The sequence below is a fragment of the Giraffa tippelskirchi genome, chromosome 4 (genome assembly GCF_054371585.1).
Source record: "Giraffa tippelskirchi isolate mGirTip1 chromosome 4, T2T-mGirTip1v1.2.pri, whole genome shotgun sequence".
NCBI classification, from domain to species: Eukaryota; Metazoa; Chordata; class Mammalia; order Artiodactyla; family Giraffidae; genus Giraffa; species Giraffa tippelskirchi.
The window spans coordinates 200,891,516-200,919,271 of NC_137278.1; the positions used below are offsets into that span (position 1 = coordinate 200,891,516).

Genomic DNA, 27,756 nt, shown 5'->3' on the forward strand with positions numbered 1-27,756 from the left:
GCAAACTTGCTCGCTCTTGTGGTTATTCCTTTAGACGTTTAACCTCCTGAGGCTGGGAGCTGCTCTTAGCCATCTCTGTGTGTTTAGGGCTCCATAAACGAGAGTATCAAGTGAATCCCCAGCTTCTGCCAGGCTGTGTGCCACTTCTCTTCCGCGTGAGGCCTTCCTTTGCTCGCACAATGACCCTAACCCCAGAACCCATTTCTTCTGAGGAGGAGAGAAGGTGAGCCTGTTTGTAATCTGACAAGGTGAATTCAAAGCTTTCCTCCGTCCTGCGTTAGACCAGCTCCCTGCAGGTCTCATCTGGCCCCACAGATAGAGCCTTGAACTAGCTCCCCTCAGGGAAGGCGCCCCGCCCCCCTGGCCGCCCCATGGCAATTACAGGCCATTCATTTCAGGCTGCTGGACCTGGCCTCATAAACCCCATTTACTGTGAGGTGAGAAGAGTCCTGGGGCACCTCCGGCCAGGCCAGCACAATTCCAGGGAAGACTTTCCCCCTAATTAGCCTGGTATTTACTAAAACTGCTCTTACTTTTCTTATTGTAAAACCCAGAGCACAATAGATCCTTACTGCCAGCCCTCTGTGGTGGGTTCCTGGGCCCTCAGTCTCTGACCACCCCCTGCAGCCATTTCCCCCACTGAAAGGGAAAGGCTGTCACCCTGTTGTGATACTAATTTTAAAAAGCCCAAGCCTTCAATTATTGCTATTGTTTTTATGGCCTTTTTTCCCTCACCTACTGCATTCAAAGATAATTTCTTTAGCAGAGCAACCTTCTACTCACCAGGGGAAGGGAAGGGGGTGCAGAATATTAAAAAAAAAAAAAAAAGCCCTTGTAGGGTGGGCCTCACACCACGCTGGCCCTCTTGGCTGGGGTCTGGACTAGGCTGCAGGGCTGGAGTTGGAGCTCTGCCCTGGTGGGACCTTGGCTACTCATTCTGGGGCAGCTCGCGCAGGGGTGCCAGAAGGTACCGCGCTCCCCAGATTTGGGGGCTGCAATCAAAGTGTTGGGACATGGGTCCCAGCAGAGGCTCTAGTGACTGTTTAGGCTCTAACTCCCTTCAGTGACTACCGGAGAAATTCAGCCCGAATGGTGTCCCAGAAGTGATGAGGGCACGCATTTTCCTTTTGGAAACGCGTTTCTTGCGAGCCCCGCCGCGGGGGCCGTCCTCACCCGAGGGATGGCTCTGTAGGGTGCTGTGCAGGGATCCAGCACCAGAGGGAATGGCTCGGGTTTGTGAGCCAGAAACGACAGGTCCTCTCCTCCTTGGGGGGACCCAGTGGAGGATAAAGCGCGTGCGAGTGTTTGATGTGAGCTGGGGGCTCCCGCCAGGAGCGCCGGCTGCACAGGAGGCTGCTGCCTGGTGAGTCCTTAGGTGCTCTCGCAGAACCCGGCAGAGTTCCGACGAAGTGGGCGGTAGATGTGCGAGGTGTCCGGGGAGGGGGGGCTCCCCACGCGCGCCCCGGAGTCTGGCCCGAGAAGGAGCGGGCGCGCGGGGCGCGGAGGCAGGTGCGAGGCCCGGTCCAGCCCGGGAGGAGCCCCGGGGGCGGGTTGTCGCGGCGGGGCGGGGGCGGGGAGGAGGCGCGGGGCGGAGCGCGGGGCCCGGGACCCGCCGGCCGGCGCCGGCCCTGCACTCGGAGCCGCGGCCGCCACCGCCGCAGCCAACTCGGGCCCAAGTTCCCGGCCGCGGCGGGAGAGGAGCGCGCAGCCCCCGGCCCGAGCCCCGCACAGCGCCCGGCCTCCTCAGCTCGACCGCCGGGCGCGCCCCGCCTCCGCCCGCCGGCTCGGACCCAGGCGCCCTCGGGATAGAGAGCTCAGGCTCCGCGGGGGCGAGTGGTCGACCCCTGAGGCCGGGCGGACGCTCGGAGAGACCGAACCGCAGCGTGGAGAGTCGGCGCCCCCGGCCACCCAGGCCCCGCGGGCTCTGGAAGGGCCGGGCCGCCGGAGAGAGAGCGGGAGCCCGCGGGCCTGACAAGCCGCGGACGCGCAGGTAAGCCCCCGCCCCGCCGCCCAACTTCCCCGCGCCCCTCGCCCGCGGGCCAGTCTGGTGCCAGGGTTGGGAGCAGAGAAGCGCGGTCCAGGAGGGTCTCCACCCCACCGCATCCCCAGGGACCCCGAGTTCGGACCGAGGCGGGTCTGCGGGGCCCGGGGGCCCGGCGGGGCAGGGGGCGCGCAGGGGAAGGGGTCCCCGCCGCCGAACAAAGCTGGGGACGCTGGCTCTCGCCGCGCCGGGCCGCCCCCAGCCGGCAGGTAGCAAGGGTCCCCGCCCTCCGGGAGGCGGGTGTCGCCGCTTTCGGGCCCCGGGAGCTGCGGGGAGCCGCCCCCGGGCGCGCAGGCTCAGCCTCGGGCAGTCAGCGCGCCGCGAGCCCCCGAGCTTCCCGCGCGCTTTTCCCGGCTCGCTCGGGCCCAGTTGGGCGCCGCGGTGGGCTCTGCACCCCGCGCCCGCCAGACTGTGGCGAGGCTCCATCTGGATTCTTTTAACCCCCGCGAGCAGTGTTAGTTTGGTGCTTAGATTCCTGCCGAAGCCCTAGCAGGTCTCCGGCTGGTCCTCCGAGTTTTCTGTTTTCTTTCATTGCGCCTCTGCTCGCCCTGCCTCTTCCCTGCTAGCCGCAAGAGGTGCGGGGTGGCCTTTCTCCACCCCCTCCTGGAGCCTTGGGGGATACTTGGCCGCGCACACGAGACAGAAAGCCCTTTTCTGGATGTTTTCATTGCCTTTGCTTGGAGTCTCCGACAGAGACAGGCGCTGAGGTGTGACCTGGCTGTGCTGGGGGACTTGCTCTCCCCTTGCCCCCCTAGCCCTTTTGCCACCTGGCTGCTTGGCCACCGCCTTCAGTTACCACCACCCGGGCAGAGCTTCAGCCTGGTACCTGGAGGAGAATCCTGTTACCAGTCTAGTGGCCTAGGAAGTGCCCACTGACAGCAATGTGATGCGTGCCATCAGCCTGGGTGCGGTAATCTCCAGTAGGCAGAGTCACGCTCCTGGCCAGATTACCAGCACCGGGCCAGGGGCAGCAGTGGAAGCTCAGGGTGGCCCCTCCTGAGGCTAGCCCTAAGGCGACACAGGGGCTGGGGACAGTGGGCACACCCTGGGGGAGCTGAAGACCCTCTCCTGGAGCCCGCCCCTCACGTGTGCCGTTCACTTATCAAGCGCAAGGCTCCGCTCTCAGGCGTGGATGAATGATACCCAGCCTGAGCTTGCGCCCACACACCTGCTAGGTGCACACTTGGTCCCTGGCAGACCTGCCGACCCATGAGACATGGAAGCCTCAGTGGTGGTTTCCTCCGTTTCAAAATAGCATCTGTTCTGTCTTTACACAGAAGATTTGTGGCTATAAATAGCAGGAGGAAGGAGATACCTCTACTGGGAAGGACAGGCGGTGCTCAGAGACCTCTGCACGCTGAGGGAGCCGTGATGCCACAGGGCGTTTGTGGGGAGGTCCGGTCCGGAACCTGAGGACCTCTGTCTCTGCACCATCAGAGGTAGAGCAGGCACAGGGGAGGATGTTTGTGGAGCCAAGGACCTACCGAGGTGGCATGTGGATAAATACCTGAGGGCAGCCCCCTTCCTTTCCTAGAGAAAACTGCTCGTCGGTCGTGGGACTTGCTGGGGTCTGCAGGCCCTGCAGTCCCAGGCCCCAACTTCTCGGGTATTCGAGTATGGATGTGTGAACAAACGTCTGCTCAGTCTGAAAACAGCCCTCTTTGGGTCCTTTCTATGAAGCCGTTGCCTTCAAGGGGTCTGATTGGCTTGAAAACAACCCTTTTCTAAAAAAAAAAAAAAAAAATTTCTGTGCCCAAAGTCTAAGCCAAATTGCTGGGAGCCATATGCTACGAAAAGAAAAAATTTGGGCTTGCTCTTCACCTGCGTGTTTCACCCTGCTGCTGTTACTCTAGTGGCAGCTCAAAGACTTTCTTGTTTGCTCTTCCTCAAGGAGGACCAGAGCCCAGGCTAGCCTGTTCTAATTTTCGCTCCTGGTGTCTCTGCGGCTTCTGGATGGCCATACTGGCGTGTCTAGCAGTGGAGGAGGCTTTACGTGACGTGCTGGTCCTCACCGTCCCTAAAATAGACACCAGTAAGCCCACAGAGCTGTCCTGTTTGCTGTTCTCTGCTCCGAGCTCCGTTCCAAAATGCCTGCCATTAATCTCCTTCATCTTCTGCACAGGTCCCCCTGCTCCTTCCCCACACCTGAACACAGTCTGTAGAGTTTTCACTTGTTGGTCAGTTGTTGCTATTTTGGGGGCTTCTTCAAGTCTCTTGAGCCCCACAGCAGCAGATCTAGAAGTCCCCAGTGGGGAGAGGACGGGGCGGAGGGAAGTGTTTCTCCACTCTCACCTCGGGGCATCTCTAGCTAGTTCCTATTGTTGTTATTGTTCAGTCGCTCAGTCATGTCACAGTCTTTGTGATCCCATGGACCACAGCACACCACGCTCCCCTGTCCTTCACTATCTCCTGGAGTTTGCTCAAAGTCATGTCCATGGAGTCGGTGATGTGTCTGTTAAGCATCTTCAAACTGCATCCAGCAGTTCAGAGAAAGCCGAAAGAGGGCTTGGGGATGGACACTTGGTGAAGGTGAAATCCCTACGGTTTTTCATCTGAGCCACCTTTTCAGTACAAATCACCCTCTCCCCATCTCTGAGGGGGACAGACTGCCCCCTCCAGGCAGCGAGCTGGTGGAGCACAGAAACTGGACCCGATGTTTGGTCCAGTCTGGCCAGCCTTGGCAATGGTGGCCCACTCCTCCCAGCCCCTCTGCTGGGCCTGTTTACCTGGCTAAAATTTAAGCATCCACCCCCTCATTCCAGTCTGACCCACTGGCTCTGGGTCTCGCCCTCCTGGTCGCTGGGCAGCATATCCAGGCTTCCTGGCCCCTGTGGTTGCAGCTGGGTCTTTCCCAGCTGTGCAGCCCAAGTTCTCTTCCAGACTTTCTAAAGTCAGCCTCTCTCCTTCCTGCGTCTCCCCTCGGGACTTTCTTCCCACCTCTTTGAGGAAGCTGATCGGTACTGGGGGAGGCTCTCTTCTGACTCCTCCCCCGCCAAATATCAGGCACAGGGACCCTCGACTCCAGCCGTGACCGAGACCCTCATGCTGACTATAACTGTCGCCAGCCCAGCCCAGGGCCCTAAAGACACAGGGGTGTTTCTTAACCCTCCACACCCCAGGAGAACCCAGCCCACCTCTGTGTCCTGTTCTTGCATGAAGTTTCTGGGGGAGGTTTATTGGGGTGCATCGTAGCATCTCCTCTGGGGGCTCAATTGTCTCTCCTGTCACGTGGGGTGTTGGATTGCCCTGGAGGCCTCTTCCAGTTCTAATAGATGGTTGTTTCCAACAGCTTTGGCTGGTTCCGTTTTGGAAATTCCTCTGCTGTGGCCCAGGCCTGGGAGTGGGTGACCACCAATGAAAGGAGGGCCGTCCCCGCCGAGGGCGTTGGCGGCTCACACGGTTCCTGTTTCATCCCCCACGGCTTCAGGCAGGGCTTGTGGTCCAGCCAGGGGCTAGGTTGTGCTCCTGGCTCTGGCCTCAAGGGCCCCTGTGGTTAGTCAGCGTCCCAAGATGGAGTGAGGAGGCCCTGTCTCCAGCTGCTGGAGACTTGGGGCCCAGGGCCCAGGGTCCCTTCTCTTCTGTGGCTTCCTTGAACCACAGAAATGCTAACCCTCGAAGGTCACTCCCGTTTGACTAATAGGGTCAGGGATTTCCTGAGGTCTGGCTTCCATCTAGTCAAAGCTATGGTTTTTTGAGTACTCACGTATGGATGTGAAAGTTGGACCATAAAGAAAGCTGAGCACTGAAGAATTGATGCTTTTGAACTGTGGTGTTGGAGAAGACTCTTGAGAGTCCCTTGGACTTCAACGAGAACAAACCAGTCCATCCAAAGGGAAATCAGTCCTGAATATTCATTGGAAGGACTGATGCTGAAACTAAAGCTCTAATACTTTGGCCACCTGATGCAAAGAACTGACTTATTGGAAAAGACCCTAATGCTGGGAAAGATTGAGGGCAGGAGGAGAAGGGGATGACAAAAGATGAGATGGTTGGATGGCATCACTGACTTGATGGACATGAGTTTGAGTAAGCTTCGGGAATTGGTGATGGACAGGGAGGGAAGCCTGGCGTGCTGCAGTGCATGGGGTCGCAAAAAGTTGGACACGACTGAGCGACTGAACTAAACTGGGCTTCAGTTTGAGAAACTCTTGGTTTACAGACTTTAGCCTCCGAGTCACATCCGAGTGATCTGGAATGTCCAATGAGTAAGTTTGCTCTCAGGATTACTAGGGGAGCAAAAGACACAAGCACAGGACTTCCCTGGTGGTGCAGTGGTTAAGAATCTGCCTGCCAGGGCAGGGGACACGGGTTCGATCCCTGGTCCAGGAAGATCCCACTTGTCATGGGGCAAGTAAGCCTGTGAGCCCCAACTACTGAAGCCCGCACCCCAGAGCCCGTGCTCCTCAGGAAGAGAAGCCCTTGCACTGCAACTAGAGAGTAGCCCCCACTCTCCGAGACTAGAGAGAGCCCCTGCAGCAACAGAGACCCAGCACAGCCAAAAACAAAATAAAAAGAAAGTGCACCATTTAAATAAAAAGAAATGAGAGACTTCCCTGATGGTCAAGTGGTTAAGAATCTGCCTTGCAATGCAGGGGACATGCGTTTGATCCCTGGTCAGAGACTAAGATCCCGCATGCTGCAGGGCAACCGAGCCTGCATGCCACAGCTAAAGAGCCCACACCACAATGAAAGATCTCAAGATCCCACGTGCCACAACTAAGACTCGACACAGCTGAATAAAAGAAAAACAAACACGAAAACAGATTATGCAGCATATAATAAAAGTATAATAAAAGTCACTTTATATTAAAGAAACGAGAACAAAGCTTTTCTGATATGAACTTGGGGTGACCCTGTTCCCTGCTGAGTCTCACTCTGCTCTCCTTTTGGGGGGAGGCTTTGGGAGAGGAGCTGCAGAGCACCCCTGGGCTCTGTTCCTGCTGCCGCCTCCCCCCCCTTTTCTCCTCCCAGGAGATGCCTGGAGATGTCAGGTTTCCTGTCCCTGAGGGATGCTAAGGGAAGTCAAGCCCCATTCGTGGAATCATCTCTGAGATGCTCGTTAGGAAGTTTCTCCTGGGAAACTTTGCGCGATCATTACTAAATACTTTATACAGATCTTGTTTGGGGTACAAGACCTGCATTCAAAGTGATGAAACCTTTGAAGAGTTTTGTGTTTAAGTGTAGGGCTAGAAATGTCCTAGCCCACTGAGGGGCAGGAGCTGGTGGATGGGGTAGAGGTTCTAGATGGTTCTGTGGGCTCTGCCCTGGGTCCACAGGCTGTGGGCAGCTCAGAGAGTGGAGGCTGGAGCCAGCCACCTGCCCGGCTTCTCTGTGCCTTGATGTTCTCACTTGTAAGTGGAAACAGTAACTTCCTGTTCCTCTTGTGTGGTAGCTGGTGGTGAGGATCAGGGCTGCAAAGGATCAGAGCTTGTAAAGTTCCAGGCTCTGCAGGGCTGGAGGTATTGAGGGGTGTGTGTTGTTGACTGTGATGCTGTCGGGGAGGCACCTAGAACCCTCAGCCCAGCCCCACCACCCCTTGCTCCCATGAGCAGAACAGCCGCTGCTTAGGTCAGCCTGAGTCAGTCCTGGAATGGGTGTCGACTATGTCCCGTCAGGCATGACATCCAAGGGACAGAGATTCTGGGTTTGTGGAACGACCACCAGCAGCAGGGGTGGGTGTTTAAGGTCAGCCATTGTGAAGGAAAGGAAAAGTGGGCCCCCTCGGGATGCTGATCAGAGCTGTAGGGTTGGGGGTTAAGCAGGGCCCTGGTGGGGAGGAGGGGTCTCACAGACCCCCATCTCAAACACGTCTGTCCTTTCAACTTAGCAGATACCCGGACAGCCCCTGTGTTTGGAAACCACCCAGTATCTTGACTGGAGAAGGCAATGGCAACTCACTCCAGTACTCTTGCTTGGAAAATCCCATGGACAGAGGAGCCTGGTGGGCTGCTGTCTATGGGGTTGCACAGAGTTGGACACGACTGAAGCGACTTAGCAGCAGCAGCAGCAATATCTTGACATGTTGTCTTTTTCTTAAAAAGGTAACCCCTGTGATATCACATCTGAAGTAAGCTTTAAATGCACAGGGGGAGTTACCATGTGCCTGTCTTCCCTTCCCAGGCCAGGTCCATCCACCCCGTGAAACGGGGTGCAGCACCTATGAAGGGCCTCGCCGTCAGGTGCATCCGAGAACCAGCAGAATCGACCTGCAGGGGGGACATGGGGGAGGAGGGGGTGGTCGCCAGCAGTGGGGGAGGCTCGCATGCACACTGGAGGGGCTTTCCCACCTCAAGGCTTTTAAATTCACCCACTCAGCCCCATCAAACCCCTCTGCTAGCTGGATGCTGGCTGAGACCTTCCTGGTGGCCTCAGGGGATCTCGGGCTGACAATCGGGGCTCCACTGGCTTTCTAGGCGACCGGCCCTTCTCCAGGATGGAGGTGATGCCTCACCTGGTTGGGGGGACAGTTGGGATGAGTCCTTTAAATGTCAAAGCACAGAGTCCACAATCCCCAGCCCTGCTCCTGACCTAGCCTCCAGCTGCTCGAGAGTCCCACCTCTCAGAGTGTCAGGTTCAGAGCTTGCCTGCAGATTCTGTGTCTTTCCAAACGTGAACACCCTTCTTAACCTCCACTGCTGTGGTCACAGGCTCCCGCATGGCCTGGTCCTGCCGTCCTGTCCACGTGGGTACACGTGATGCTGTCCTCACTGTGCTGGACCCCTGCCCTCAAGTCTCAGTGGCAGCTTTGCCCCCTGCCCCCCACCCTGCCCCCCGCAACTCTCTATTCCTGGTTCTCTGCTCTAGAGCACCTGTCACCCCCTCTAACTCTCTGGTTTGTTAGTTCCTATTCAACATCTGCTGCCCCACGTCTGTCATGTTCTCCACTGAGTCCTCAGAGCTGAAACCCTGCTGAAGGTGCCTGAGCTTAAAAGCCTTCCCAGAATAGTTGTTGACCTTTGATCTTATGGCAGTGAGCTTTGTAATTGTGTAGCACATTCTTTGCTAGAAAGAGGCCTATTTTGCCTTAAAAAATAAAATGCCATCCTTAATGGTTTTCTGTGGGTTGAGTTGGACTGCATTATTCATATAATATTGGTCCAGGCATGTCCCAAGTGCTGCAGACATAAGATACAGTTCCTAGATTTTGTTCTAGGAATTCCTTCTATGTACAAACAGAAAGTTTGTACAGGAATTCTAAAACCTCATGAGTCTTTTATTCTCCCATCTTCTGTGCTTAGGGGCTTCACTGGTGGCTCTGCAGTAAAGAACCTGTCTGCCAGTGCAAGAGAGGCGGGTTTGATCCTTGGGTCAGGAAGATCCCCTGGAGAAGGGAATGGCAACCCACTCCAATATTCTTGCCTGGGAAATACTATGGACAGAGAAGCCTGGCGGGGCTACAGTCCACGGGGTCGCAAAGAGTTGGACATGGTTGAGTGACTAAACAACAACATCTCCTGTGGTGAACACCCCATCTGTGACAGTGCACACACGACTCTGGTGGTTTGGGGATACAGTGGACGGTGGACACACCCACAGCCCCTGCAGAGGAAGTGCAGGGTCTTAACCACCGGACCACCAGGGACGTCCCCTTGTTCAGTCTTTACTGCACAGATGTGTGCAAGCATGTATGCATTTTCAGACACATGTGTGTACTTCTTACCAGCTCATCTCCCTTCTGGACGGCAATGCCTGGAGGGCAGGTGCCAGGCCTATCCTCACCTTCGGTACCGGTCAGGCCTGGCCGTAGCAGATGCCTGAGAGTGTGGACAAAAGTCCTGGGGGCACAGTTGTGTGCGGGTCCTGGTGTGTAGCTGTGTCTCTGCAGAGAAGGTCTGGTGGTTCCTCTGCCTTTCAGGCTCACGAGCCTCCTGGTGAGAGGAACATCGGTACCACTTTTCTTTCCTTATGGTCCCCAAACCATGTTTCCAAACCTCGACACTGTTTATTTTGGACCTGGTAATTCTCTGCTGTAGGGGCTGTCATGTCCACTGTGGGCCGTTGAGCAGCGTCCCTGAGCTCTACCTGCTAGATGCCAGCAGCATTGCCTCCCAGTGACGACAGACAAAAGTGTCCCCAGACTCAGCCTGTTATCCCCAGTGGGCAAAACTGACCCTGTCTGAGAACCACTGTTCTAAAGTGTTTCTGTGACTTTCAGAGAAATCTTTTCTTGTGTCCAGTTCCCCTGGAATCCTTTGGAACGATTGTCCGTTTTGCATCCTGTCTTGGTGTTCCTGCCAGGCGGGATGTGAATTATAGCCCCAGCTCTCCCACCCGCTGTTCGTCCCTGGTCCACTCCCCAGGGACATCACTCACCAGCTCCCGGACGGTCCCCCTGCTGCCCCACATCCCTCCCCTGCTCAGCGTTCTTTTCTTTTTTAGCATTTATTTATTTTTGGCTGTGCTGGGTCTTCCTTGCTGCTCTTGGGCTTTCTCAAGTTATGGCGAGGGGAGCTACTCTCTAGTTGTGGTGCACAGGCTGGGCTTCTCATTGCGGTGGCTTCTCTTGTTGCAGAGAACAGGCTGTAGATGTGTGGGCTTCAGTAGTTGTGGGGTGTGGGCTCTAGAGCATAGGCTCAGTAGCTGTGGTGCGAGGGCCTAGCTGTCCCGCGGCATGTGGAATCTTCCCGGACCAGGGATCCCACCCGTGTCCTGGGCATTAACAAGTGGATTCTTAACCACTGAACCACCAGGGAAGTCCCCCTGCTCAGCATTCTTGAGTGACTGCTCCTGTCCCTACTCAACTCACAGAGTATCTTTACTCTGGGTTCAGTACCTTCAACCTCCCCCTAATGACCTTCCCAGAGTCTTCTCTCTGCTTTCCTGTGCTTCAGCCAAGCCAGAGTCCTTCCCTACCCCACTCTCTTCCTGTGGGCACCTCAGATGCCAGCCCCCTGCCCGCCTCTGTTGGAAAGGACCCCTCTGGCTGAGAGCTGGCTGGGAAGGGCTGCTTCTGTTCAAAGCTCACCCATGGGGTCCTTTTCACACTTGGTCTTACATTGTGATCACTTGTGTTCGCATCTCATCCTCGCTCCCAGCCACGTGGCTGGTTACGCCATGTTCTCATCACAGCTTAGATGAGGCCTTGCGTGCTGCTGGGACTGTGCGGGGAGCCACCTCAGGGAGGTGCCTGGCTGATAGCGGGTCCCCTGAGAATGGGGTGTCCTCAGCAGAGGGGCCACTGTGTGCCAAGCAGTTGTTTAGACAGTATCAGCCTTCGATGTCGGCCTTCCAGGCTTCAGGGCAGCACAGCTGTGACCTTCAGGCGCATAAAGCCTTTGCCTCCTGCCCCGGGTTCCTGTCCCCAGAGCAGTGGGGAGCACATGGCCTCTGGGGGCAAGTGGACGGACCTGGGTTAGAACCCCGATTCAGCCGTTCACACCCGAGGACCTCACCCCAACTCCTGAGCTTTTCTGAGCTCTCCATTCTTCGTCCTGTAGACGGGGATAATAAAGGCCAGCTCCTAGGGTTATTTATCCTGAAAATCCGCTGTGATGGTTTGTGTGAATTAGGGCCATCCAGGGTCAGCCCCCTTCTTTAACTCTTCACTGAACAAACTGAAGGTCTCAGGGGGTCGTCACCCAGATGCTCCAAGACCTGCTCAGGGTTTGAGCCACAAGAACCGAGTGTTTGTAACTTGTTTTGCTTTGACAGTGAGGAGACAAAGGAGATGTGAAAATACACCTCCGTGACAGCTGCCTTCACAAGGAGCTCTTCACAAGAGCTCCAGGCTCTGGGCTCAGCGAATTTCCCTTGAAGGATCTGATCTGAGTGGGTTCTCTGAGAAGCCCCCGAGATCAGCATTGTTACTACTCAACAGTATTGATAAATTAATAAACCGATGGGTTCACAATGTGCTCTTCATGCCTACCTCACAAAGTTGTGGAATTAAGTGAGACTGTGTGCGTGAAAGTGGCTTCCACCCAACGTGAGGTCATCAGAGTGGGAAGGTGACCCAGAGACAAAACAGCCCCAGCTGACTCGACAGTGACTCCCGCCTGGCACTGGGCTTCTCGTTTCTCTGTGGCTAGAAGAATCTTTGAAAACTTTGTAGGAGCTTGTCTGGTGAGGCTAAACCCTATCCCAAAGTTTCAGGAAGAATTTACACCCTATAACTAGAGAGCCATGCTTCCCCACCCCCACCCCCACCCCCCACCATTTTATATTTTCCTGTTTAACTGTCTTGGCATTGGAAAGTACTTCTGAAAAAAAAAAAGTCATCAACATTAACACGAATGTATTTATCATGAATGAGTAAGTCTAATCTCTACATGCAGTGCTTAAGAAATCAACTTCTACAGCCCAATAGTAGCCTGATTGTGGCCTCAAAACTCAGCAGCAGTGGGACTCCCCAGGCAGTCCAGTGGTTAGGACCCCACACTCCCAATGCAGGGAACACAATTTCTGTCCCTGATTAGGGAACTAGATCCTACATGCTACAACTGAAGATCCGGTGTGCCACATCTAAGACCTGGCACAGCCAAATAAATAAAAATAAATATTAAAATCCTTAGAGTACTACCCTGGGGTCCAGTGGTTTAGAATCCACCTGCCAATGCAGGGGACATGGGTTTAATTCCTGAGTCCACACGCCCTAGAACCTGTGCTCTGCAACAAGAGAAGCCACCACAATGAGAAGCCTGCACACAGCAACTGGACAGTAGCTCTCGCTCCAACCAAGACTCAGCACCGTCAGAAATAATAATAAATAAATAATTTTTTAAACCAATCTCAATTTAAGAGAGTCCATAGAGGCATGGGAAGCACCTAGCAGGGCATTGCCTGTATAAAGCCCTGCCTGGCAGATGGTCACACTAATTATGCTCCTGGTGTGTGCTCAGTTGTTCAGTCATGTCCAACTCTTTGTGACCCCATGGACTGTAGCCCACCAGGCTCCTCTGTCCATGGGCTTCTCCAGGCAAGAATACTGGAGGGAGTTGCCATGCCCTCCTCCAGGGGATCTTCCCGACCCAGTGTTCGAACCTGAGTCTCTCATGTCTCTTGCTTGGTAGGCAGGTTCTTTACCACTAGTGCCACCTGGAAAGCCCAATTATGCTTCTATTGAAAGTGTTGTCAGTCACTCAGTCATGTCTGACTCTTTGCAGCCCCATGGACTGTAGCCCGCCAAGCTCCCCTATCCATGGGCTTCTCCAGGCGAGACTACTGGAGTGGGTTGCCATTTCCTTCTCCAGGGATTGAATCCAGGTTTCCTGCATTTAGGCAGATTCTTTACCGTCTGAGCCACCAGAGAAGGACAACCACATAAATCACTCCTGTGCAGTCGCCGGGGACTAGCTCTGCTGACATCATCAGAAGCCATGTTGTGTCTGGAGAGAAGGGGTCGGCCTTGGTGTTATTTTCACACTTAGGTGTGGCATCAGTAAACTACACAAACATGTCAGCTCCACAGTAATCTGACTGCAGCAACTTTGCATTTTCAGGTGTCACTTGCTCTACAGTGACCAAATCAGTAGAATCCTGGTCTCAACCTTGCCAGACAGATTGGGGGTGTTTTCTTGCGAGTGAGACTGTGGGGGTGCACAGCTGACTATGCCAGGTGCTGAGGAAGAGCCTTAAGTGGCCTCTTGGTTTTATTGGTGAAACCTGCAAGGCTGCTTTTGAAGAAACATCCTGAGCTGTTTGTATCTGGAGGCTGGGGAACGTCTTGGCGGTGTCAAAACTCATAAGCTTCGTTCATTCAGGGCTCTGTTTCTTCACTTGCTGCCCTGAATTGCCATAACTGTATGATGGGGGAGGGGGCTTACTTTTTATTTTATTTTTTGATTTATTTATTCTCTGTCTGCACTGAGTGGCATGTAGGATCCTCCTTCCCTGACCAGCAATCGAACCCGTGACCCCTGCAATGCAAGTGCAGAGTGTTAACCACTGGACCACCAGGGAAGTCCCTTACTTTTTCTTTCCATCAACTTCATTGAAGTATCATTTGCATGCAATAAAATTCATACCTTGTTAAGGGTATAGTTTAATAAATTTGAACAAACTCATGCAACTGCATTGCCAAACAAGAAATTTCTGTTTTCCTGGAAAATCCCCTAGTCCCCTAGTCTCTCCACACTAACACCCACTGACAGTCAGGCAGACACTGATCTGATTGATGTCATTCTAGTTTTGCCTGTTCTAGAATTTCACATAGGTGCTTCCCAGGTGGCTTGGTGGTAAAGAATCCATCTGCCAAGCAGGAGATGCAGGAGACTCGGGTTTGATCCCAGGATTGGGAAGATCCCCTGGAGTAGGAAATGGCAACCCCCTCCAGTATTCTTCCTTAGAGTATCCAATGGACAGAGGAGCCTGGCAGGCTACAGTCCATGGGGTAGCAAAGAGTCAGACACAACTGAGTGAGCACAGAATTTCACATAAACCGATTGTAGCAGCATTATTCGGGTTCTCGTTTCAGCTCTTTGGTGTTCAGCTTGTTTTGCTTGGTGTAGTATCTGTGAGATTTTTCCTTGTTGCTGAGGTTATTAATAGCTCATTTCTTTTGATTGCTGTGTTATACCTATACCATTGAATTCACCTTGGATGGACATTTAGGTTATCCTTAGTTCAGTTCAGTTCAGTCGCTCAGTCGTGTCCAACTCTGCAACTTTTTGGACTGCAGCACATCAGGCTTCCCTGTCCATCACCAATTCCTGGAGCTTACTCAAACTCATGTGCATTGAGTCAGTGATGCCATCCAACCATCTCAGCCTCTGTTGTCCCCCTCTTCTCTTGCCTTCAATCCTTCCCAGCATCAGGGTCTTTTCCAATGAGTCAGTTCTTCGCATCAGGTGGCCAAAGTATTGGAGCTTCAGCTTCAGCATCAGTCCTTCCAATGAATATTCAGGACTGATTTTCTTCAGGGTTGACTGGTTTGATCTCTTTGCCGTCCAAGGGACTCTCAAGACTCCTCCAATACCACAGTTCAAAAGCATCAGTTTTTCGGTGCTTAGCTTTCTTAACGGTCCAACTCTCACATCCATACATGACTACTGGAAAAATCACCTTTATCAGCAAAGTAATGTCTCTGCTTTTTAATATGCTGTCTAGGTTGGTCATAGCTTTTCTTTCAAGGAGCAAGCATCTTTTAATTTCATGACTGCAGTCACCATCTGCAGTGATTTTGGAGCCCGAGAAAATAAAGTCTGTCACTGTTTCCATTGTTTTAGACTTTGGTTAATATGACAGTCCCTGTCTTTTACTTGTCCTGTTTAGTCAATTTACATTTAAGTTAATACAGTCTTTCAACTTTTTGTTTTGAAATCATTTTAGACTTACAGAAATGTTGCAAAAACAGTTGTTTCCCCTATTGTTAACCTTTTCACATAACCATAGCACAGATTCCAACTACAGGAAATTAACATTGCTACAGTATTATTAAGTGCTTCACAGATCTGCTTCCAATTTCCCCAGCTTTTTCCTAACGTCTTTTCTAGCCCCTGGTCCAGTCCAGCCCTGAGTCTCACATGAAATTTAGCTGTCATGTCCCCTCAGTGTCCTCCAGTCAGTAACACTGTCCCTTTTGTCCTCTTTGACCTTGACAGTTGGGTGTGTGGACTTGCAGACTGTCTCCCCTCCTCCCCCCGCCAGTGTGGGTTGCTCCTCTTTTTCTCTCGAGCAGGTGGTGGTTGTGCATGTCGGGCAGGAATACTCAGAGGGGATGCTGTGTCGTCCTCTTGGGGGCACGTGATGTCAGCATTCCTACCACTGGGGATGTTAACTTTGGATCAGTTAATGCAGTTTTTGTTATGGTTTGGTTGAAGTCTGCCATGTTGATATTTGTTTTCTGTGCATTCCCTCCCTGCTTTATGTGTGTGTGTGGAGGGGTGTCTAAAGTGTGTTATGTCTTGTTCTGGTAGACAGTTAAATTACTGGCTGATCACTGGTGCCAGTGTCAGTGGTATGGCACTTAGTGTGGGTCTGTCCACAGCACAGACTTTAACTTGGCAAGACTCAAACGCCATCTTTCCTGTAGGTCTTGTTAGGACTTGGTTTTCTTTTTTTTTTCATTTTTAAAAAATATTTATTTATTTATTTTTGGCTGTCCTGAGTCTTGGTTGCTGCATGCAGGCTTTTCTCTAGTTGCGACGAGCCAGGGGCTACTCTTCATTTCAGTGCAAGGGCTTCTCGTTGCAGTGGCTTCTCCTGTTGTAGAGCACAGGCTTTAGGGCATACCAGCTTCAGTAGTTGCAGCTCATGGGTTCACTAGTTGTGACTCCCAGGCTCTAGAGCACAGACTTCAGTAGTAGTGGTGCACAGGCTTAGTTGCTGCAGCAACATGTGGAATCTTCCTGGACCAGGGATTCAACCCATGTCCCCTGCATTGGCAGGCAGATTCTTAACCACTTAACCACCAATTAATAATTACTTACTAATGCCCTAGCGGTGTTAATTTCCTGTTGTCGGAATCTGTGCTCTGGGAAGTTCAGTTTCAGATTTTATTAGACTGTGTTTAGAAGAGGTCTTACTCAAGGGGCAGGGGGACACCCAGGGCCTGGGAGCAGGAATGATTCTGGGGCTTCTGCACGGTGGCCCCGGGGATGTTTTTGTTCAGTCCTGTTCCCTGCTCTTTTCTCCACATGTGCCTCCCAGTGGATAGGTCCCATGGTCTCTGACCCCTACTTCTCCACGTGTGGTCATTTCCGAGCTGCAGGAGCCTGTGGGCACCTCTCATATCACGTTCTCGGTGTGTGCCCCAGGGACAGTTTCCGCGAGCTCCGTGGTACCATACGTCCTGTGCTCAGGTTCAGGGTGTGGGAGGCAGGTGAGAAGAAATGCTTCATGACACAGATTCACAGACCCATGAGGGTCTCCGCTTGGTGACTCTCGGCCACCCCATCCAGGCTCTGCAGCCAAGCGTGCTTTCTTCCCCTAATTTCTTTTGGCACCTTTTTCTCACCATGCAGTTCAACGCAGTGGAGTTAGCTACTCAAAATGCCAAAGATGCTGTAACCTAAGGGGTTCTTTGGAACAGATGACTTAATTCGAGAACTCTTTATTCTACTTTGTGGCAAAATGCTATGCTAGGTGCTGCTGAAGCAAACGTGGCTAAGAATCCCTGCCTCGAAGGAGAAACAAAGAAAGCAAAGACATGTGTTACAGGGCCGAGGCATTTATTAGCACGGATACCGCAGGAGCGGCATTGAACTTCTTTGAACTTCAACTTCCTCGTTTCTGGAGGAGGTTGAGCTCACCTTGAGGGGTCATTGTGAGGTTGTTTAAGAATGAAGTACAGCTAGTTTCCTGTCAACTTATTTGTTTCATCTTCTCTAATGGCTCCTAGGACGTTGGAATATAAACTTTATTGCGTTGTTTGGACTTAGCTACTCTCTCAGTGGAACGATACGGTATTTCTTGGAGCCTGGGGGCTCCGTGAGAAAATTGTTGTTGTTGTTCAGTGGCTAATTGTGTCCAACTCTTTGCGACCCCATGGACTGCAGCACACCAGGCTACTCTGTCCTTCACCATCTCCCAGAGCTTGCTCAAACTCATGTCCGTCGAGTCGGTGATGCCATCCAACCATCTCATCCTCTGTTGTCCCCTTCTCCTCCTGCCTTCAATCTTTCCCAGCATCAGGGTCTTTTCCAGTGAGTCGGCTCTTCACATCAGGTGGCCAAAGTAGCATCAGTCCTTCCAGTGAATACTCCTGTGACATGAGGCCTTTTAGAAAGTCCCAAGAAAAGATGGATTTATACCTCTCTTGCTTTGCGGTGTCTTCTGTCTGTTCTGAGGGAACTGTCACTTCCTCTCGCCCTGGGTGCCTTGTTTGGCCTGTGATGAGCCTACCTCAGTAGGAAATGGCCCCCCAACAGGATGCCTTCCTGTCTTAGGTCCCACGAGCCCTTTGATTATCACTTTGCAATAAAGTATGGAATGCTGGTCAGCCCTCCGATGACATTGTGTTTACTAGTGTGAAATGTGCTAGTATATTCTGTTGTGCTGTTCCCACACCCCTCTGGGGACCAAGATCTCTGATTTGGTGTGTCATCTTTTTGGAAACACTTTAAACGGCAGTGAGCCTCAGCGCGTGTGGCACCAACAGTGGACCCTGCTCAGCTGAAGTGACAACAGTGTGAACAATGGTGACCAGATTCTCTCATTCAGAAGCAGTGACAGTTCTGTGTCACTGAAGTGTGGTTGGCTGACAGCACTGAAATTTGCATTCGATTTCAGAGTTGTTAGACTATGATAGAATGTCCTGGAGTGTCGACTTTGACAGACGGTGGCTTCCTAGAACCGTGTGCTTTGTGCAGAAGGACTGGGAAGGCTGGCCACCACTCTCCGTCCACAGAAGGGGTGCAAGGAGGAGGAGGGTAAAGGGAGAAGGTGTGCAGCGAGGAGGCGGGGTGAAGGGGAGGGGTGCAAGGAGGAGGGGATGCAGGGAGGAGGGGGGGTGCCGGCAGGAGGAAAGAGGCCCTGCCGGCTGGGAGGCTCCTTGCCCATATGGCCCCCAGCTGCTGGGTGGCTCTCTGGCGAGTCCCTCACCCAGATGTTTGCTCGGCACCCAGGCCAGGCTCTGGCTGGCTCTCAAACATCCCAATAACGGAAACCATCTCAGAGGAGGCTGTGTTTTCAGCTAGTGGCTCTGGCTGAGGTCGGCAATGGCTCTGACAGTCCAGATAGTTACTGGATGGGCAAGAGGCGCAGACGGCCAAGGAGGATCGAAGGCTGATTCTGACTTCCCTCCAGACAGACTGTGAGATGTTGGGAGTCACCCCACCCTTCCTTCTGGACTGCACTTGCCACTTGTAACTGGGGAGGATGGTGGATTCCACACAGGGGGTTGAGCTTCAGAAAGTTGAACAGAGGACAAGCTCAGCTAAAAGTGCTGTGGCCGAGTGGGAGTCGTGGTTCTCTCTGGGTGATGGGATTTGTTTGTTTTCACTGAAGTACAGTTGATTTACAAAGTTGTGTTAGTTTCTAGGTGATAGAGTTTTTTAAAGTATTTACTTATTTATTTGGCTGTGCCAGGTTTTAGATGCGGCATGTGGGATCCAGTTCCTTCACCAGGGATGGAACCCAGGCCCCTTGCAGTGGGAGTGCAGAGTCTTAGCTAGTGGACCACCAGGGAAGTTCCACGTGATAGAATTTGAAGTGCTGTTTCTTCCCATTTCTAATTCTTACTTTCTAACATTTCCGACAGTGAGCATGTAATAAAGTAAAACCCCAAAGTTACTTTTAATGATGCAAATGCTAATTAACTGTGATTAAAAACTTTAAAATATGTAGCGTGTCCTAGAATAACAGGTTTCTTACTTGAATTTGGTCAATCACACCTTCTCAGTGTATTGATTTTTGTTTGTTTGCTTTTGTTTCTTGTGCTTTTCTCGGTGTATTGAAAGGAAGCTTGGAATGCCAGTTGTTAGACCAATGTTAATAGTTACTATTGGTGGTGACACATAATCCAAATGAAAGGGCAGCGTCCCTGGTCGCTGCGACCCCATAGACTGTAGCCCACCAGGCTCCTCTGTGCATGGGATTTCCCAGGCAAGAATAGTGGAATAGGTTGCCATTTCCTTCACCAGGGGATCTTCCTGACCCAGGAATAGAACCCGTGTATCTTGCATCTTCTGCATTGGATTCTTTACAGCTAGTGCCACTTGGGAGACTCAAACTGGGTAGGAGAAAACAGAATGCTTTCCTTTCAGCATGGAATCTGGAAGCATAAGAACTTAGCAACTTGGGAGCTGAAAAGCTTTGTGTTCTGATAGAGACTCCTGAGGAAAAAAACAAAACCAAAAACCTTCAATGTATTCAGTTACCTGATAGATTCACAGGCATTATTGCAGCAACACGTACATGATGTAAGATTTACCTTTGTGACCACTTGTCGGTGAATAGCTCTGTGGCTGGAAGTACGCTCACATTGTCGTGCACTGTTACCACCATCACCAGAACTTTCTCACCTCCGTCCAACACTAGCTACCCCCCCTCCCTCAGCCCGAGGTACCGCCCTCTGCTTCCGGCTCTGTGAACTCACCTGTTCTTGGGGCCTCAGGTAAGTGGGATCGTGCGGTGCTTGTCCTTTTGTGCCTGGCTTGTTTCTCTCAGCACGAGGTCCTCAAGGCTCATCCATGTGTCACTGTGTGCTTCTACCATATTTTGTTTATCCAGTCATCCATCAACGGAAGAGTATTGTTTTTAAAGTTTCTCTAGTTAAGGCCTTCAACATTTTTAAAAAATTACCCGACCGTGTGCCTGTCTGAAGTGCCTTGATGATCTGATTCATCTCTGTGTTTCTAGGGCAGTGCCAGCCGGTCAGTAACGTGTCGAATGAGTGAGTAGACAAATAAACCTGCTGGTGCTTTGATCCAAATATTTGCCCAGGAGTCAGAACCCAGCCCTTCACCCGAACCCCATTTTCTGGGCTACAGATCAGTACTTCTCTGAGTGTTCTCACCTGTGACAGGAGGCAGGTAATATTTGCTACTAGATTCTTTGCTTGATCCTGTGCTCTTTGAGCTTGTCAGGTTAGGGTTGCTGTTGAAACAGTCAGGATTAACAATGAACCTTTTTTCCCTCTAGAATGTTTTTATGAATTTACGAAATTAAAAAGCTGCTCCATTTAAAACCATTCAAGACTTCCCATGGATTTATGTTTTTTAAAAAAAGAAAGAGGGCTTCCCTGGTGGTCCAGTGGTTAAGAGTCTGCCTTGCAATGCAGGGGACACAGGTTCAATCCCTAGTTCAGGAAGATCCTACACGCCATAAAGCAACTCAGCCTGTGCACCATAACTATTGAGCCTGTGCTCTAGAGCCCATGGGCTGCAACTACTGAAGCTCATGTGTCCTAGAGCCTGTGCTCTGCAACAGGAGGAGCCACCGCAATGAGAAGCCTGTGCACAACTAGAGAGTAGCCCCTACTCTCTGCAACTAAATAAAGCCTGCATGCAGCAACGAAGACCCAGCACAGCCCACATAACTAAAATAAATAAATAAAACTATAAAAAAAAGAAAGAAAAGAAAGACCCAGGGACTTCCCAGGTGGTCCAGTGACCAAGACTCCTTGCTCCTGATGCAGGGGCTCCGGTTCCATCTCTGGTCTAGGAGTTAAATCCCACTTGTCACAACTAAAATCGAAGATCCCTCATGCCTCAAGTAACACCCAGCACAGCCAAATAAATATTAAAAAAAAAAAAAAAAAACAGAAAGAAAAGAAAGAACCATAGTTACCCGGACAGGAAATAATGTGACACGTGTCAGACCTGCCTCCCGGTCCAGGTGTGCTGCAGCCGCGTCCTCCTCCTGAACTTGGACCACTGGTCACCTCCTCTCTCCTTCCTCTGTTCTTTTTTGAGACCCTAAACTACTCTCTTTTCTTCTCCTATGTAATTTTTTCTGACTGTATCTGGTCTGTTCTCTCTGGATAGATGATTCCTGAAGCTTTATCTCTGCCCAGACTTCCCTCCCAAGGGTCCCTCCTGTGTCAGCTGCCTCTCAGGGTCTCTCCCTGAGACATCCCCTCATCTGGGAACTTCAGTCCCACCACACGTCCCACCGTGCTCCCCAAGAATCCCTCTTTATGCCTCCTGGTCCCCCCACATCTCGTGAACTACTCAGCACATATTTATGGACACTGGATGATACTCAGCAAGGGGTTCCCAGCACCCCTGGGTGCATAATTAGCTGGTTAACCCCACAGTCCAGAAAATGGGCGGGCAGGGCTCGACTCCACAACCTCCCTCTGCTCCTTTTGCCATTACCGCTCACATCGCTTTCCAGGGGCTATAGCAACTGAGCACCAACCCCAAGCTGGGGGTTGTAATAGACACAGATTCTATTTATCGTCTCCCAATCCAGAGGCTGACGATCTGAGATCAAGGCGTCTTCAAGATGGGCTCCTCTGAGGCCATGGGGGACGGGGGGTTGGGGGGAGGCAGGATCTGTCCAAGCCCCGTCCCAGCTCCCGGTGGTTGGCAGCAGTCTGCAGGTTCTTGGATTATAGACTCACTCTCCGATCCCCCCACCTTCCCCTGGCATCCCCGTCGTGTCTCCGCGTCGTCTCCCCCACCCGGGCATGTCTGTCTGTGTCCCGATTTCCCCTTTTTATAAGGACACCAGTCACATTGGATTAAAGCCCACCCTAATGATCTCACTTTAACTTGATCACCTCTATAAATATCCTATTTCCAAATAAGTTCACACAGTGAATGAATGAATGAATGAGTGTGTGAAGCTGGTCTCAACCTACCTCTCTGACCTCCGTCCCATCACTCCCATTCAAGGGCTTTGTCCTCCGGTCAGACATTTGACTTCTCAGCCTCAAGCTCAGATTCCAGTCCCCACCCTTGTCCCTCAGCTCCACTTCCATGATGGTCCCACCCACCCCGCTCCCGACACTCACGGCCCTTTCCTGGGGCCTTTTCTGTGGCACCTTAGCTTCAGCTTCTGTTATAGCCATCTATCACAGGACTTCACCATTAAGAGGGATCTTAAGGTGAGCTGAGACCAAGATGTGTGCGTTGGATTGATTCCTTGGGATGTTTTGAGAATCCTGGCAGATCCCAGAGCCCCACCCACAGGGGTTCTGATCGGCAGGTCTGGGAAAGGACCCAGCAATTTTTACTTTTAAAAGCTCCTCAGGGGGTACTTCCCTGGTGGTCTAGTGGTTGGGAATCCGCCTGCCAAAGCAGGGGACATGGGTATGATCCCTGGATCAGAAAGATCCCCGGGAGAAGGAAATGGCACCCACTCCGGTATTCTTGCCTGGAGAATCCCATGGACAGAGGAGCCTGGCAGGCTAGAGTCCATGGGGTCGCACAGAGTCAGACATGACTGAGCGACTGAGCCACCACCATGTGGTATGGCGGTGTTGAAAAGCCCCTGATGTTTAGACCCTGGCTGGCTTCTCGGCCTCAGCTGAACCTGGCCACCCTTTGAGGTCAGACGTGTCACAGAACACACGGTCCCCTTACCACTCCCAGGCATGTGTGTGCATGACTCAGTGCTAGCAAGTGCTTTCACAATTATTTCATCCTCTCTCCCTTGTTTTCTCTGTGCTGTTAAATTTCCCTCCCTTTGCAAGGTAAGAAGTGCCAGGAGACCAGGGCAAGAGTTCAGGGAGCGTCCCAGCGTGAACTATTCTAGTACCAGGTTCCAAGTGCAAGCTGATGGTTGAGAACCCAAGTAGGGGGTGCACTGGCCCCCACACACCTTTTCCCTGCTCCGACCCTTGCATAGCAGGCCGGGTCCCTCTGTACATGGGGTCTGGTGCCCCTCTGTACCCAGGGCCGGGTCCTTCTGTACCTGGCACCGCTCTGTACCCAGAGCCTGGCACCCCTCTGCACCTGGCACCGCTCTGTACCCAGGGCCCGGCACCCCTCTGCACCTGGCACCGCTCTGTACCTAGGGCCCGGCACCCCTCTGTACCAGGGACCCGGTGCGTCCCCGACGCGGTGTCTGGAGATGACAGGGCTCCGATTCTGGCCGTCGGGCGTGAGAGGCAGATCTGAGGAGCCGCATCTCAGAGTCTCAGCTTTGTCAACTGAAATGCTTCTGTTATTTTTTTTCTTTTCAGTTCGATGTTTTGCTTGGATCTCGGCCTTGAGTTTATACCCTGTATGGACGGTTTCCTCGTTCCTGCAACCTCCTTTTCATTGTAGTTGCTCTCACGACCGGTCCTTCCTGAAACTACAGCACTCCCCTCCCCTCGACCCCCCTCCAGGGATGTAGGGATGAGTCAGAGGGACCCTTGGTCCCAGGCGCCTTCACAGGGTGCCGACCCCCCATCCCATACCCGCCTCCTCCTGCCTCTGCCTGCCCCTGTTTCATATATGCATGTACATTTCTTTCCAGTTCTCATATCTTCTCTTCTTTTGAACTGCCTTGGACAGTATTGCTTTAGTAAGTCTCGCAGTGGGCTGCCCAGGTGGCTCGGTGGTAAAGAATTTGCCTGCCAAGCAGGAGACTTGGGTTCGATCCCTGGGTTGGGAAGATCCCCTGGAGGAGGAACTGGCAACCCACCCCAGTGTTCTTGCCTGGAGAATCCCATGGACAGAGGAGCCTGGCAGGGCACAGTCCATGGGTTTGCAAAAGAGTTGGACACGACTTAGAGACTAAAACAACAACAAGTCCTCCGGTCTTGTCAATAATCCAGCTCCTTACTGATGAAGCTGGGGTCTCAGAGCCCATCCCAGAGGGGGCCTGTGGGGGCCATGGGGGCTCTAGGGGCCCTGAGCCAGGGCAGAAAATTGCATATCTTATCTGACTGCCTGGAGAGGGAAGTGGAGCAGGGGATAGACTCCGCAGGGTCCTGGCCGAGGTGTCCCCATGATGGATTCTGTGACGTCTGGCCATGTTTCTGGTGGAGGGCTTGAAAGTCCACTGCTGTCTGGATGATCAAATCTTCCAACACAAGGCCAATAGATACAATACAGGCAAATCTCTTCACAATAAAATTCAAAACACTATTCAGATTCTTTAGTAGTTTAGTACTAAACTCTCGCTGATTAAATTTTACTGGAGTTTGTAGACTGTGAGCTGAGTTTGAAAAAAAAATTTTTTTTTGTTTTGCTGATACGTGTCTAATGGAATCTGACCTATGTTACCTCTGCCAGAGGAATTCACAGCTACCTATCAGAGCTAATGTGGCACAAAGAACTGAAAAGTTATCCTCAGGGAATGAGCAGGGGAGAGTCTCTAATGAGAACAGAGTCAGTCATTTTTGTGGCTTAATGTTGCCACATGGAATTCAGGAGGTTCAGAATAGATTCTCAAAGACAGGGTGTTCCCGTGGAAAGGGCAGAGAATTTAGCCTCAGGGAATTGGACTGGTCACTAACTCCGAGACCCGGAAACAGGCCTGACCTCCCTGTGGACCCATTTCCTTGTCTGTAACATAGAGGACTGCCTGGGCTAGACAAGTGGTTTATGAAAACAGTTCTTACTGAGGGGCTGGTTTGGAGGTCCCTTCCCCTCCCCAAGTTTCAACTACACACATAATTTTTATTTCCTTTGCTTTGGCACATGGTTTCTGTAGAAGAGCAGGCTTCTATTTCTTAAAAAAATAAATAATAAGTTTAAAGCCAGGGGACTAGATAATCACTACCTTTAAATCTTGGTGATTCAGTATGAGGTCTACCATCAAACTGTCCAAGATGGATGGTGTCCTCATGTTTTCAGGAAGGCTCCCTAAAGCTACAGGTCAGAGCCCACCAGGCTTGCATGTAGGGAAGTTCATGCCCTGGGACCCTTACACTAGAGACCAAACCAGAAGCCCCACTGGGGACTTCCCTGGTGGTCCAGTGGTTAAGAATCTGCTTTCCAAGGCAGGGGAAGCGGGTTTGATCCCTGGTCAGGGAACTAAGATCCCACATGCCATTAAGCAACTGAGCCCGCGTGCCACAATTAGAGAGTCCATGCACCACAAATGAAACCCCGTATGACGTAACAAAAATCCTGCATGCCGAAACTAGACCTGACACCACCAGATACATCAATAAGGCCCACTGGGCAGCAGGAAAGGGAGACTTTTCAGTGTCCTTAGACTGTGTTTCTGGAACAATCGAAAGAGACAAGGTTTCTCCAACCCTGTGGCCATCAGGGCTGGACTGACAGCTGGTAGAGAGGTTGGAGGAGAATGTTAGTGAACGGTGCACCTCTCTGGGCTTCCTCAGCTGTGTCCTGTGGAATCTAGGCCCTGTGGCTATGAAATGTGGACCAAGAGAGGTTGACAGATCAAACTGACCAGGTAACTTGAAGAGAGGCAGCGAGAACGGCAATGGTGGGACAGGGTTTGCTCGTGACCAGTCCGACCTCCTGTTGATGTCTTTGGTCCCCAGCAATTCCCCTTGGTCCTGACTGGCCACAGCCCCGGGGGTTCCCCTGAGCACTTCAGTCGAATTCCAGCATAGTCAAGGCCATCAAGAGGTTTGCTAGGAGTTCGCTGGAGAAGTTAGGGGCTCTTTTACAAGTCGTCTTTGATGAACTCAGTAGTGTATTTGAAAGTATTTTTAGGTCCATTGTGGTAAATAAATTACTTCTGAACTAGATGGGAAAGATCTAAACACACCATCTAAGTACAACAGTATCAAAGTATATATCTCTGTTTGTCTTTTATCTGCCCTTAGGAATCTGTACAAACAAATGTGAACAGACTCTGGACTCTAAGAATAATATTTTCTATGCACATATATGGACAGATAAGCAAAACCCTGAGGGAGAAAAAAAACTTCTATTAAAGTAAAAATAAAGACCCCCCACAGCTTTGACCTCCTTTGCTCCCTGGGGTTCCTTTATTCCACTTTGAGATGAAAGTGGTTCAGTTTCTCAGGAGATGCTGATTAAAAGTTGAACAAAAAGAAAGTCAGTCTAGACAGACTTATTTATCTACCTACCTGCCTCCCTGCCTGGCCCTGATACAAGCACAGATACAAGCACAGGTCTTTGTTCAGGACTGGGGCACTTTGCTTTTTTAAAAATTTTATTTGTTTATTTATTTGGCCGCACAAGATTCCTAGTTGTGGCATGCAGGATCTTTAGTTGTAGCACGTGGGATCTAGTTCCCTGACCAGGGATTGAACCCAGGACCCCTGCCTTGGGAGTGCAGAGTCTTAGCCAGTGGACCGCCAGGGTAGTCCCTAAAGGCACCTTGAATAAACACTCACAGGGGCACTGGGACCATGTCCTCCTCCTCGTTGCCCTCGTGGCTCCCCGATGCTCTGGGATCTGGTGGGCCCTCTCCACCCCCAGCACTGGGGTCCTTGCCCCCCCGGAGCTGCTGTTGGCTTCTGTCCAGCCATGTCTGCGTCGGAGCAGGCGGTCCTGGGAGCCTACGAAGGCACCTGGCGGCCCCCCGGGAGCAGCAGTGAGTGAGCTGGGCTGGGGTTTCCTGTGTGTGGAGCGAGAGTGAGGGCAGGGTTGCGGTCCTTGGGGCAGCATCTCGGATCCTGGGACTCACTGAGCCCGGGGTGCAGGCTGGGCTCAAGCCCTGAACCTTCTTCCTCTCCAGGATCTTGGCCGCAGGGAGCCTGTGCCCCGGGCTTCTATCCATTCAGAGATGCCTGTGGAGATGGTGCCCCCTGCACAGCCAGCAAGATTCTGTCTACATTTCACTGGCTTCCAACGGCAGGAGGAACCCTTACATTGTTCCTTTCCATCTCACAAATGCTTTCTCTAATAAAACAGAATGACCAGAGGGGAGCAGGGACAACGCAAACCATCTTGGACGTCAGGGACCTAGGCCAGCCTGGCCTCCCTTGAAGCTTTTAGCTTGTGCATTGCTGACAAAGTCCAGCCTGGCCTGGCTGACCTGAGGGAGCAGCTGGGGCTGGAGGCAACTTGGCGGTAGACTGTGTGAACCTCGGCTCCCTTCCTGGGCTGCAGCCCGGCCTCCTGCACCGAGCCCTCCTGGTAGTAGGGACCACCCCCCAACTTTGTTTCCCTGAAAACACAGGAGACACTCCCCCATGGACCCCCAGGTCCCGGCTGCAGCGCAGAGCAGTCAGGTGCGGGTTGGGGGTGGCTCCCAGTTTGGCCTCTTCCTTCTCCCCCACTGAGAAGGAGCCTCTGTCCCCTGCCTAGCCTGGGGCCTCCGCCACCATCGCTGCCAAATAAATATTTACCAAGCAAAGGATAGCCTTGAGCCCACACTAATTTGTATTTTTAACAAATCATTCATAAACTCTAGCATTTTAACTATTAGTTAGCAATTAATCCCAATAAACCAGCAGGCTCCTGTGATGTGTACCTATGGTGTACGGGTTGGTCAGAAGGGATACTTGT

The 27,756-nt window shown here is 52.2% G+C and overlaps 1 protein-coding gene across 2 annotated transcripts in view; it reads left to right on the forward strand.

The window, feature by feature from the left end:
• Nucleotides 1–1,564: 1,564 nt before the first annotated feature.
• WNT5B (Wnt family member 5B) overlaps nucleotides 1,565–27,756 on the forward strand; it is an 81,746-nt gene continuing 55,554 nt past the window's right edge. The window contains exon 1 of one of the 2 annotated variants that reach the window (XM_081588820.1): nucleotides 1,565–1,990. The gene's annotated coding sequence lies outside the window, so the exon portion shown is untranslated. The remainder of the gene's footprint in view (nucleotides 1,991–27,756) is intronic. The other variant, XM_081588819.1, reaches the window with a different exon arrangement.